The sequence below is a fragment of the Lichenostomus cassidix genome, chromosome 1Ab (assembly GCF_008360975.1).
Source record: "Lichenostomus cassidix isolate B80296 chromosome 1Ab, HeHo_3.0, whole genome shotgun sequence".
Taxonomy (NCBI): domain Eukaryota; kingdom Metazoa; phylum Chordata; class Aves; order Passeriformes; family Meliphagidae; genus Lichenostomus; species Lichenostomus cassidix.
Window position 1 is genome coordinate 6,245,267 of NC_139481.1, and position 12,360 is coordinate 6,257,626.

A 12,360-nucleotide genomic window follows, 5' to 3' on the forward strand; every position below is an offset into this window, starting at 1 on the left:
ATTGTGTGTAAAGAAGATGGCACTGTGGCAAGACCAGACTGAGAGGCAACTGAGGAACAGGAGCCAAGCTCCAGCAAGCACTTGTTTTCTCAGGAGTGTGGAAGATTTCCACTGGCTTGGCTTCCTCTGGGTTTTGGGGGCACAGGGATGGCGCCATTTCTTGTTTCTGCCTTTGTCCTTCTGTGTTACCTAATCCTCAATTCACACAAATTGGGTTGGCAAACAGCTCTCCTAGTATGTTAGTGTTAGGATGTGGTTTCTGTGATTCTGTTCCAGAAATCATCTTTCTTCATGACAGTCAACAAATTAGCCTTACTTTCCTGCCTTTTGTGGTCTCAGTGTGCTGTCTGGGGAATTTGGGGGTGTGCAGGTAGTAAGTTATGGGTGCTCTCTGACCCTGACTGCAGACCAAAATCAACTCCCAGCTGAGATCCTGCCTGCAGCTGGCATGGCTGGTGAGCTTAAAAGTGTTTAAACCAAATATTTGGGGTAATTATAGTATTATAGCAGATTTTAAAGGGTGTTTGCCAGTGCTGTCAAAGGGTGAAGCTGACATTTTTTCAGTACCCCTCCTTGCCAAGCAGCTTTAAAATTTGAACACCATTATTGTATTAGCATAGCTCTTTAGCCTTGAACTGAATTTAAAACATGTTTAGGGTTAAAACTCTTTAGGGTAGGCAATACAAAATCCTGATCGCTACTTTCCTGGAATTTCAACCCAAAGGAATGGTACAACATTATACAATCATGTTTTTTAAAAAACCAACTTGCAGTTTTACATGGCATCTTGTGTCTGCTCGTGGCAGCCAGAACTGAGCGTTGCCATTGAAAACAGAGAGTCATGGCAGTATATTCACTCCAAAAATACCTTCTGGTTGCAAAAATATTTAACAATGTTAAGACTAAAGAGGAGAGAGAGGAAACTAAAGAAAGACAGGGTTGGAAACTGCTCACTGCGCTGTCAGATAAAAATTCACCGCGGAAAAAATGCACAAACAGACAAATAAGAAAACAATTTCTGGAGTGACAATGCAATCCTGCAAGAGCACTGAGGCTTCTTGAGTAGAGAGGGGATTGACCCTCAAAGCACCCATCAGGCATTCAGCTGGGACTGGGGACAGAGAAGTCTCTCATGGATTTCTAGGAAGAGCAGAAACTCTTTTGGAAAAGAGGGTTTGGAAAAACAGAAGCCTCAGAAACCGAAATCCCAGCAATACCATGGATGGGTTATTGAAAGCATCCCATAAATCACAGCAGCAGTTAAACAGCAAGGCAAAAAGGGGAATTAGTGATGTCTTTTTCTTCAAGGGGAACTGGAGCTGGGTGTTCATCTGGATCACCAGATCCCACAGCTGTGCTGCAGAAGCAGCAGTTCCCACGTGTTTGGAGCAGATTTGTCAGCTCCTCTCGAGGCACACAGGGTCAGAAACAGCTCAAAATTGGAAGCTGAGAGGATGGGTAAGGAAGAAAAGAGAGGAAGGAGGAGGCAGGAGTTTGGGGAAATGAACCTGCCACTTATGGCTGGCCTCAGTGGAAATAGAGAAACACAGGAGGAGCCCTGGATTACTCTGTAAAAATGACATTAAATTACATCAGAGTACATGGAGGAATCAGGAAGCTCTTTCCCTCCATTTTCTGGATACTAAGGATCTATACCTTGATAGGTTTTTTAGGAGTAAAACTACATTGAGACTGCAGTCCCAGGACCTGAAGAGGTTCCTCCTCACAGACTGCAGCAGGAGGATTTCCCCTTCCTGTGGGTTTTCAGTGTAGAATTTGGGATAACAGGAGGCTGTGCTTGCTTGTAAAGGTCACCTAGCTCCTGGTGGGAAGACACCAATTGTTTGGCAATCCCACAGGGACTTTTCCCAGTAAAATCCCAGACTAGAATGGGAATAGAGTCTCTATAATGAAACACTGAGGAGTGAGCTAGACAGCAAAGATGGTTGTGCTCATTTGCTTTTGTCCCCAGTGTCATGTAGAAGAGTCTGGGAAGTGGCACTGTGGGGGAAAGAGAAAACTGAAACCTGAGGAGTCCTGTGCTCATCACTGACATTAATAAACAGCAACACCAAAACCCAAAACAAACAAACAAAAACAAACAACACCTCCAAAAAACCAAAACAAAAAAACCCCACCCCAAAACAAAGAAAACACCCAAAAAACAATCAAACCAAAGAAAACCCAAAAATTATTAAATAAAATTTATTTATTTTTAAAATAAATTTTAAAAAACCCAAAAACCAGCTTTAAAAAAAACAGCATAAAAATCCCCAAGCAAAGGAAAAAAACCCAGTGAAATCGGAAACACAGCAGATGCAGACCTACAAACCTCTGGTCAGTCCAATGAACCAGAACCAGTCTGGGGAGAAGCAAAGGGAAGAGAACTCTGCTGATGCAACTGGAAGAGCCTCAAAGTAAATGATCACCACCAATTAATATGTAATGAAGCCTTAAAACATCTGCTGATGATCAGGAGGGCAGAGATTGCAGAAGGAAAAGGCAAAGATGGCTTTTCTCACCAGCGTTTAGGATCAATCAAAAATTGATCAATCAATTAGGATCAATCAAAATTGCAGTGATACTGAATCCAACCAAACCTATGGAATTCATTCTCAGCTCTGTTGGTCTACTGCTAAACCTCTGCTTAACAGAAAATATTGCCAGTTGTTAATTAGCATTTTAACAGAGAATATTGCTAATCTGAACCACTGCTCAGCACAGGTTTGTTGCTGCGCTTATAATTTCTTTCTGGGTTGTTGTGAATTTTCAGTATCATTTTCTTTCAGCAAGGGAGCACATTATTCAGCAAGTGCCAAACAACATCTTTATAATTATTATGAAATCTCCTATAGAGAGTTTCCTGTTAATTTTCATAGTGTTTTGCAGAAAATTCTTTTGAAGGCTTTTATAGGCTCTTGTCCAACATATCTGGGGAGTCTGTTTTTCAACATCTAGTTTTACTCTTTAACGTTCATTTATGGCCACTTCAGTGCCTCCAACTTCCTAGGATTGTAAAATATTTTTTTAACCAACTTACTGATCTTCCATTTGCACAAATTTGGCCAAAGACCAGCTGATTCACTGGTAATTAAGGTATAATCACAAAACCTGTTCCTAAAACAACTGCACTTACTGCTGGTGCTCTTTGCAATGCTGAGTGTGAAGCACACAGAGCTGGCTTTTGGCTGCCTGGAGCCACAGCAGACACTGAGCACAGGCAGGAAGCTACAGAGGCTGAAGTTCACAGCAGAGATGGCAAACAGGACATGAATTCCAGTGCAGGTTCCTTTCAGAAACCTAGTCATTTTTGTCACCTTTTTCCTCACTTTTTACTTTATTTTTTTTATACCTGTATACTTTTAAAGGATTCCAGTTGGTGTCATCTTTTTCCCCACCCACTTAGCTACAAGCCTTTATCAGGGCTGCAATATAAGATCTGGAAAAAACTGGAATAATTCAGGCTTCTGGTACTTCCTGGCTGCTTATAAAAACCAACTTAGCTGGTAACTACTTTTCTCTGCATTTACAGTGATGGCAGCAACTGCTTTTGTGATGGATCCTCTTAAAATTAAAATACAAATCCAGTCACTCTGCAGTGTCCATTCCCTGGGATCACGTTGTGTTTGCTGCTGCTTTTATTCTCCATATTGTTCATGGTGATTCTTCTGCTGGTGCAGCAAAAACTGGTTCTCCTCTGCCCCTCAGCTCTGCACAGAACTCACTGCTTTGGACACAGATTTACATCTTTTCTTTACATCTACTTCTAACACAGGCATGGTGCTGACATCTGGCATCCCACAGAGAGAGAGAGAAGATTCTTTGGGTGAAATGTTCTCAAGCAGTAAACACTGAAATAGCTGGAAATTGGAACTATGAGGGGTCTCCTGCTAAGCAGGGCACCTGTGTGGGGGATGTTCCAAAAGAAGGCCCTAGGAAGGAAAATTATGAAGTGAGAAATTGGTTGTGTTTAGGCTAAATTGTTCAAAAAACAAGTATTGTGATTAGCTCTGAATTAGAACCTCTGATGTTACATCAAGCCTTATTAGTCTTCTTTTAGTAAAAAACTGAGGTCGTTGCTTAACTTTCTGGAACAAGCCATGAATTTCTGAATTCCATTGTTTTTCAGAGGCTGTGGTTTGATTCCCAGAACCAAAATGAATCTGATTCTTGAGCTGGCATATTCCCTTACAGCATTCCTAGATCAGGGCTCTGAAAAGAGAGGCTTTGTGCTCAAAACCTCTTCCACATTAATGGGTTCCTTATGAGTGATAATGGGGCAGTTAGGGGAGGTGGAGAGCCAGACTGAGCAGTTGCTCTTTCCATGTTCACTGGAGGGGAAGGAGCAGACATTTGGGGCTCAAACTTGCCCTGAGGAGCAAAACAAACTCTTCTAGCCATGCTGCATGGCATGTGCCATGCTAGGAAGGCTGTTTACAAGAGGCTTCATCCAACAACATCATAACCCTGGGGACTCTTTCCATGCTGCTTGAATTTAAATCACATTCTGTTCCTGTCATGCTTCTCTGCTCAATGCCTTTGAGGGACATTTGCAGAAAAAAAAAACACTGCTGACTATTTTTGGTTGACAGCAACTTGTGAGGCAGGTAATCAGTGCTTCCCAACACCACTTTTATCTGCTGAAATACTCCTGAAATACTCAGTGCACAGTCCTTACTGCTGGGCTGTGTGATTTCTGTTTTCTGTTCGTCATCACCTGTCAAGCAGTTGAATGCTTTAACTAAAATCTGGAATGTACAAATATATATGGGTTTATCATGGACCCTTCACATGTTTGAATGGTTTGCCATGGGTTCTGTGAGCTGCTGTGGGACACCAAATAAAAATGAGCTTCTCCTGGAAAGAATGAACTACCTGTGCTGTGCAATGAGATAATGGTTAGGTTATCACAGAGATCAGCTTGGGTGGCACCAGGCTGTTCACCCTGACACACTGCATTCATTAGCAGATTACAGCTGGCACTCCATTGATCATTGTTTTCAGTCTCTTACCCAGAAATGGTGCTTCAAGTACAGCAAGACCAACACCAAGAATTCATGTGTGAGAAAACCCAGAGCCAAAGCTGAAATGAGTTCTGTTCTCATTTACACTCTGCCAAAAACCACAGGCTTCACTCAGAGCTTGCTGATACCTTCATGGCACAGACTGGAAATGCCCAGCAGGACATTTAGCATTCACAAGGTGCAGATTAGAACCCTGGCACAGCTCTTTTTGTCAGTTCAGTCCGCATGTGACTCCTTGTTTGACCTGGCTGCTGGAGCTGGGTCAAAAATAATTTCTTACCTCATGGGTACCTATCAGAACTATCCAAATATGTGCTGGAGCATGGATCCACATTCAGCAATAAGGACTCCTGGATGGAAAATTTCAAAGGTATCCTTTATAGTGACTGATGCTGCTCCCTCTGATGTTTTCTAATTAGTAGGAGCTTGTCTTGGTTTCATGAAATGAAATCTCCAAATGGTTGTTTACTCCCATTTTTTACATTTTTTTAAAATCAGTCCTGTGTTTAAATATAGATACCAGATGGTGGCAGAAAGCTAGAGAACAGATATCCAAAATCCAGTGTACATCAGGTGTGATGGCAAAACCAAACCCCACAGACTTGCACTGTGATTGTATTAGATTGAGAAAATTCTTCTATATGCCTGGATGAAAACTGCTGCTTCCTGTCTTCTGAAGCTAGCACTTCATAAAAATTATTATTGAAGCCAAGGAAAGTCTTCTCTGGAAATGAGGGAGATTTTTGGGGTGATAACACAATGCTGCACCTCATGAGATGAAAGAGGAAAGATGTCCTTACAGGAATCATTTTGGGCTTTTTGAGGAACAAATGGCATCAGCCTGAGCAGGAAAGTCCATTAATTTTTAAAGAATACACCTAAACCCAAGAACTTCTCTGTAGACAGGCCAACCAAATGAAGAAAATCCAACTATAAACTCTGTGAACTTTGCATGATGCTGAGATTTGTTTATTTATAACAAAATGGAGAAAAAAGAAGCAGGAGCACCTATCTTGTAACATGAACTTCAAAGTGTAAAGTAAATTCAAAGCTCAGGAGCAGTCAGGCCCAGGAATCCAAAACAAAGTTTGTTCAAAACGTGAGCAGAGGCACAGCTGTCACAATGCTGACTGGGCATTCTTCAGGTTTCAAAGGAAAGCCAAGCCCATCAATATTTCCATATCCAAGTTAATCCATACCTGGTCTGAGCTGCAGACTTTGCTCTCCTTCACCAGAGAAAAACACAGGATGTCACTTGTCCTTAGAGATTAAAAACCCCAACAAAACCAAACCAACCAAACAAGATGTGAGCAGTGGCACAGTGAGATCATATCTCTGCCTGCTGTATAGAAACCAAACTAGACTTAAAATTTGTAATAATTGATGTTATAATTTGGAAAAGTGATTCCCAAGGAGAGTTTGTGAAGCACTAGTGATCCACAGCAGCTCTCAGGACCACTGATGGTCCAGGCTCCTGCCAGACCCAATCTGCAGGTTGGCAATAACCCTTTGCTTTAAAAAACCCCTTTTTTTTTTCAAATTATTACTGACTTGGAACAATTTTTCTCTCAATTCTTTTTCATAAGAGCAAATTTTTTTCTGCAGTCAGTTAAGTATTTCAGTGAGTTTGATCCACAGCATGCAGTTTAGGAAGAACATTTATTTATCCTTGCTGCCTAACAAATTGCCTGCAGGAAACTTAGAAATAAGACAGGTTTTTCCTGGGCAACTAATGCTTTACCTGGAGAAAACAGGCTTTATTTTGCACTGTGTATGTAATTTCTTTTTAAAAACCAGTGGAAGTCCACAGAGTGCATTTCCCAAATGTTAATATGCTGACAGATCAGTAAACGCAAAAGCTGAGAAATGAGAATTTGAGTGATTCACTCCATTTAACTGGGAAGAGAATTTGAATTCTTGCCTCTTTGAAGTTCGAGGTCAGCAGGGTTATTTTCCACAGGCTTGCTGACACAGGGAGGAGGACAGGTGTTTCCATGCTGGCCAGACTCACAGGGGCAGGAAGGATGGAACCACGCTCCATTGAGAACTCAGGTCACCAAAACAAGGCTGCAGCTGTGGTTTGGAAAAAGCAGAAAACTTGAATGGCAGCAGCAGCAGCAGCTAATGAGAAGCAGAGCAGAGGGCAGCCTGCTGTGAGGTGGATGGGTGGAGGGATGGATGGAGGGATGGCGGGATGGAGGGATGGATGGATGATGGATGGATGGAGGGATGGAGGGATGGATGGATGATGGATGATGGATGGATGGATGGATGATGGATGGATGATGGATGGATGATGGATGGATGGATGGAGATGAATGGATTGAGGATGGATGGATGATGGATGGATGGATGATGGGTGGATGGAGGATGATGGATGGATGGAGGATGATGGATGGATGGATGGATGGATGATGGATGGATGATGGATGATGGGTGGATGGAGGATGATGGATGGATGGATGATGGATGGATGGATGGATGATGGATGGATGGAGGATGATGGATGGATGGATGGATGGATGGATGGATGATGGATGGATGGATGGATGATGGATGGATGGATGATGGATGGATGGATGGATGGATGATGGATGGATGGATGGATGATGGATGGATGGATGATGGATGGATGGATGGATGGATGATGGATGATGGATGGATGATGGATGGATGGATGATGGATGATGGATGGATGGATGATGGATGGATGGATGGATGGATGGATAGAGGGATGGATGGATAGAGGGATGGATGGATAGAGGTATCCATGGATGGATGGAGGATGGATGGATGGATGGATGGACAGATGGATGGATTAAGGATGGATGAATGGATTAAGGACGGATACATGGGGCTGTCTCCAGTGGTTTCCCATAAAACCGTGGCTGGGATGGACACCTTTGGCCTCCCAGCTGTCAGGAAGGACAAAATCCCAAAGAGAGGTCACTCTTGGACACCATGAAAACAAAGCCAATCTTGCTCACTGCTGCCTTCATCCTCTCTTCAGCTCCTCACCAGGGCAGTCTTGGCTGCTGCAGTGCAATCAATATTGGCATTAATTCTCCTCTGAGCTCCCACCCTTTTTCCTTGCTGCTGTTCCCAGTGCCTTCCTGACAACTCTCAGCTTGCTCAAGTAGCACAACTGCTCCATAAATCTCAGGTACAGCTTTGCTCTCTGCAAGTCAGACCCAATGGCAGCTCAGGATCTGGCAGCTCCCTGCAGCCTCCAGAACTCCAACTTCTCCTGCCATTGGTGGATTAAAATCAGTGGGAGGTAATTACTGTTATTTTTAGCAGAAAGCAGAGTACAGGAACCATAAACTGGCTGGAAAAGTCTGAAATGTGGAAAATCTGAAATTATACAAAGGCTTGTTTCCAGTCCTCAGTTATTATCACAAAGCAGCAAAATCTGATTCTCTGTCACTGAAGTTTTCTTACTGATTTTTCTGCCACATTCCTGCTGGCAACTCTCAGTCCATGTCCTCAATCCAGGGTTTGCATCTCTGACTCAAACAGTAACAGAGGAATGCAAATATTTCAAACTTGAATTCGTTTGGATTGAATGTGAATTTTTAAGCAGTTTTGGACAGATTGCCTTATAAAAGGAGTGAGGGAAAAAAATCACAGAAGCAAGAAAAAAGAAAAAAGGACCTCCCCACCTTTTAAATTCAGTTTCCTGCATTGAGGTGGTTGTCTGCCTTCCATCCCACTCCCCCTGTCACCCTATTTACTCTAGTATTTGTAGCACCACTTTGAGGGTAAGTTCCTTATGATTTTGCTTTGTGGAAAACTACATGCCAGCTTTAAAGCTTCTACAGTAAGTTTTTATTTATGAGTCATTTGTACAAAAACCAGACACTTTTGGAACTATACGCTGCCCAGTTAGGACATCTAAGGAAAACAAAAATGAAAATTTAACATTAAACCTTTTTGGAGTTCCTTACAATGATCTGACAGCAGGAAAGCCCCTGCCTCACATGACATCTAAAATTTCATATTTTGAAAAATATTTCATATTTTTCCTCACATAAATACACTGAAACAGTCAGACATGGTAATTTTCTTCTAGGCAGCATGTCTGCACTTCTGGAACAGCTAAAGGCATTATTACACTTGCTATTTTCAAAAACAGGTGATACCAAGAGAATTTTGGGAGCAATCACCCTTTTGGCCACACATCCCCACGTGCTGGTGTAGCACAGAGGTTTGCTCAGCTGGAGCTCATATTCTGCTCCACCCTCACCTGCTGGGGACCTCAAAGGACATTTATCATGCTGCTCCAGTTCCTCTCTCTCTGTCTTGCCATGGGGTGTATGTGAGCAGAGCAAGCGATGGAAAGAATGAAAAAGTTGTAACACAAACAATTCCATGTTTTCCTTCAGCCTTTCTCTCCTATGTGGCAAATCATCTTCTGTGTAGATGAGAAAAGGAATGAATGCAATAATCAGAACTTTGTCAGTCAGAAATGCCCTCCTGTGTGCAACCCAACCCATCCTTCTGCCAAAACAAGCCTTTTTCACTGCAGGAATGCTGGGGATGTTACTAAGCAGATGGTGCAGATCTTATACTGATGGTATACTGATATATTGATAAAGATAGTATAGTTTATATATTGATAAAGACTAGAAAGACTCACAGCTTTTACAATAGGGAAAATCACACATGAATCAGGCAACACTTCCATCCCTGGCAGTGCTCAAGTCCAGGCTGGATGAGGCTCTTAACACCCTGATCTAGGGGAGGTATCTCTGCCCATTGGTGATCTTAAATATTCCTTGCAATCCAAACCACTCTGTGCTTCTGTGACTCTATGATATTTCCTATTTTCAGGTTGTAAATATGAGACAAAACATGGGCTCTCTTGGTCCTTCCTCTTTGGAAATAAAATGCTTCTGGATTGAGCATGAATTGATCTAAAACAGAACAAATATGAGTCTCTCTACTCCTGTTGTTGAGTTTAAGAGAGGATTGGGATGAAAAAGAAAGCCAAACCAGCTCACAGTACAGCAGAAGAGAATAAAATTCATCATATCTTCACTAAAGAGATATTAGCAGCTTCACAGAAATATTTCTGCCTGACCATGAAGATTTATAATATTCTAAGGGGAATGTGACAAAAATAATTGCTTTAAAGTTTCATACAAATCAATTATACCTCCTTCCAACTGGCTTTAAGTCTTTCAAAACCAGAAAACTGGTGAAAAAAAATGTTCTTTCCAGAGCTTTGCATTAAATCTTTCCAACATTCCCTTTGTCAGATAAATTGAGCTCACTGAGCACAAAATAGCTGCACAAACATAGATGAACATCTTTGCAATTGTGGAATTCAAGCTTCTGCCCCTGTAGTGCTCAGAGAAATGATGGAGATTCATGCTGGCAGTTTTTGTGGTAGATCTCTTGTTTGTTTGTTTGTTTCTGTGCTTTGATTTTAGGGAAATATTGACTTCTAGTATCTCCATGGTTCCACCTAACCACTTAGAGAAAACTTGCTGCCATATGGGGCAAATGTCATCACTTCTGTGTTTAATTATTTGCTATCTTTTTTCCTCATCAGGAATCCAAGTTAGTAACCATGTCAGATGGAAAAACCCAACTTTACTGACGGCTGCAACTGAGTTTTGCCTCTGAGGAAATGCAGTTCTCACACGTTGCCTCACACATTGCCTATACATTTGGAGATGGCCAAGATACACAGTTTATACCATTCAGGCATTCTGCAGACATTTGAAGTGCAATAGGATTTTCTTTAATCCTAAACTTGCCCATTTTTCCACTTCACCAGCCAAAAAAATGTGCTCAGAGGGTGCATTGTTGGTGCCTGTGGTAATTTGGTATATTTATTAGCACATCTGCTGTTGCACCTTTTTACTGCTCTGTCAGAAAAAATATTTCCTTTTATTACCTTTTATTATTTAAATTATCCTTTTGTTATTTAAAAATTGGAGTTTTCAGTTTTCTGTCAAGAAACCCCTGCAGCATTCAGAGAGCCTTTTGGTGTGTAACAGCAGTGCCAGAAAATAAAGCTTCACCAGCCCTCTTCCCAACAGCCAGTTTATATGCATCACTGCCTATTTTTTATTAGGTGTTATTTGGTATCTTTTCCACACTGTCCCTCCTCTCACAAGAAGAATGAGTCAACCCTTTTCTCCCAGTCTCTGCTGCATATACGTATTACAATTTCGAGCCAAAACTGGGCGTTGAGACCATGAGGTGTTTTTTTCCCCCTCTAAACACACAAGCTGTAAATTGTCAGTTTTAAAGCTACCTGTGCAATAGTACAATCTGAGATCTAAATGAAAGAACACTGAAAATTTTCTTTAAAGTACTGTTTTTTAAAAATACAGAAAAAAAAAATCTTTTTTTTTTTTCTCTTTCTCAAGAAATTATTTTGATTCAGAAGTTTCAGAAAGAAATCATCCCCAGCAGGGCACCTGGTCTGGAATATTTCATCCCACTGGCTGGAAAATGGCAGACCTAAAAATCTGCTCTAAATTTTTATAAACACTGAACTAAAAAAATTATTTTTATGAATAAAAGTTATAAATTTTTAAAATAAATTTTATTTATAAATTAAAATAATTTTAATAAAATTATCAAATTTTATAAAAATTATAATAAATTTTAGAAACACTTTCCTGGCATTTTGCAGGAAATGGATTCAGGGGTTGAGGAGAAGCACAGAGAATGCACCAGGCAGGTCAGTGAGGCATCCAGAAGGAGCTGGAGGAAGCAAAAGGAACAGGTTGGTCTTTCCTCTCCAGGAGCTCCAGTTGTTCCTATGAAAGAAAAATGAACTGAAAATTGCCTCAAGCAGCTCAGATTGAGCACCACAGAGCAAGAGGAGCAGGAATTTCAAGTGGCATCTTGAGCAGCTGCCCTCAGAGCTGACATACTTTGGGGAGCTAGGGATGAATGCTCTGCTTTAGAGAGATAAATATTATTTCTGCTATTGCCATGGGACTGTTTATGCCAATTATTGTCATGCAGAAAGGGTTTAGAAGGAATGGAAGACTTGACAGCCTGTAAGACAAAAGCCTAGGGGTGGTAAAAATGCAAGAGACTCTCAAGTCAGACCCCTGAACATTGGGAAATAGTAGCACTGGTGTTTCCTCCTATTTGCAGTGAGTTCAATTTGTAAGGATGTCATCCTGGAAGTGAAATGGAGCTGATGGTGCTTAAAGCAGGTGAGACTTTCCCCTCCTCACACAGCAGAGAACCAAGAACTGGAGATGTCCCTTCTTGAAAATCAAACATTCTCAAAAATCCTTGCTTTACTCTGTTCTGCTCAGCAAATTTTTTTGGTGATTTTTGTTGTTGTTGTTTCAGTTTTTGC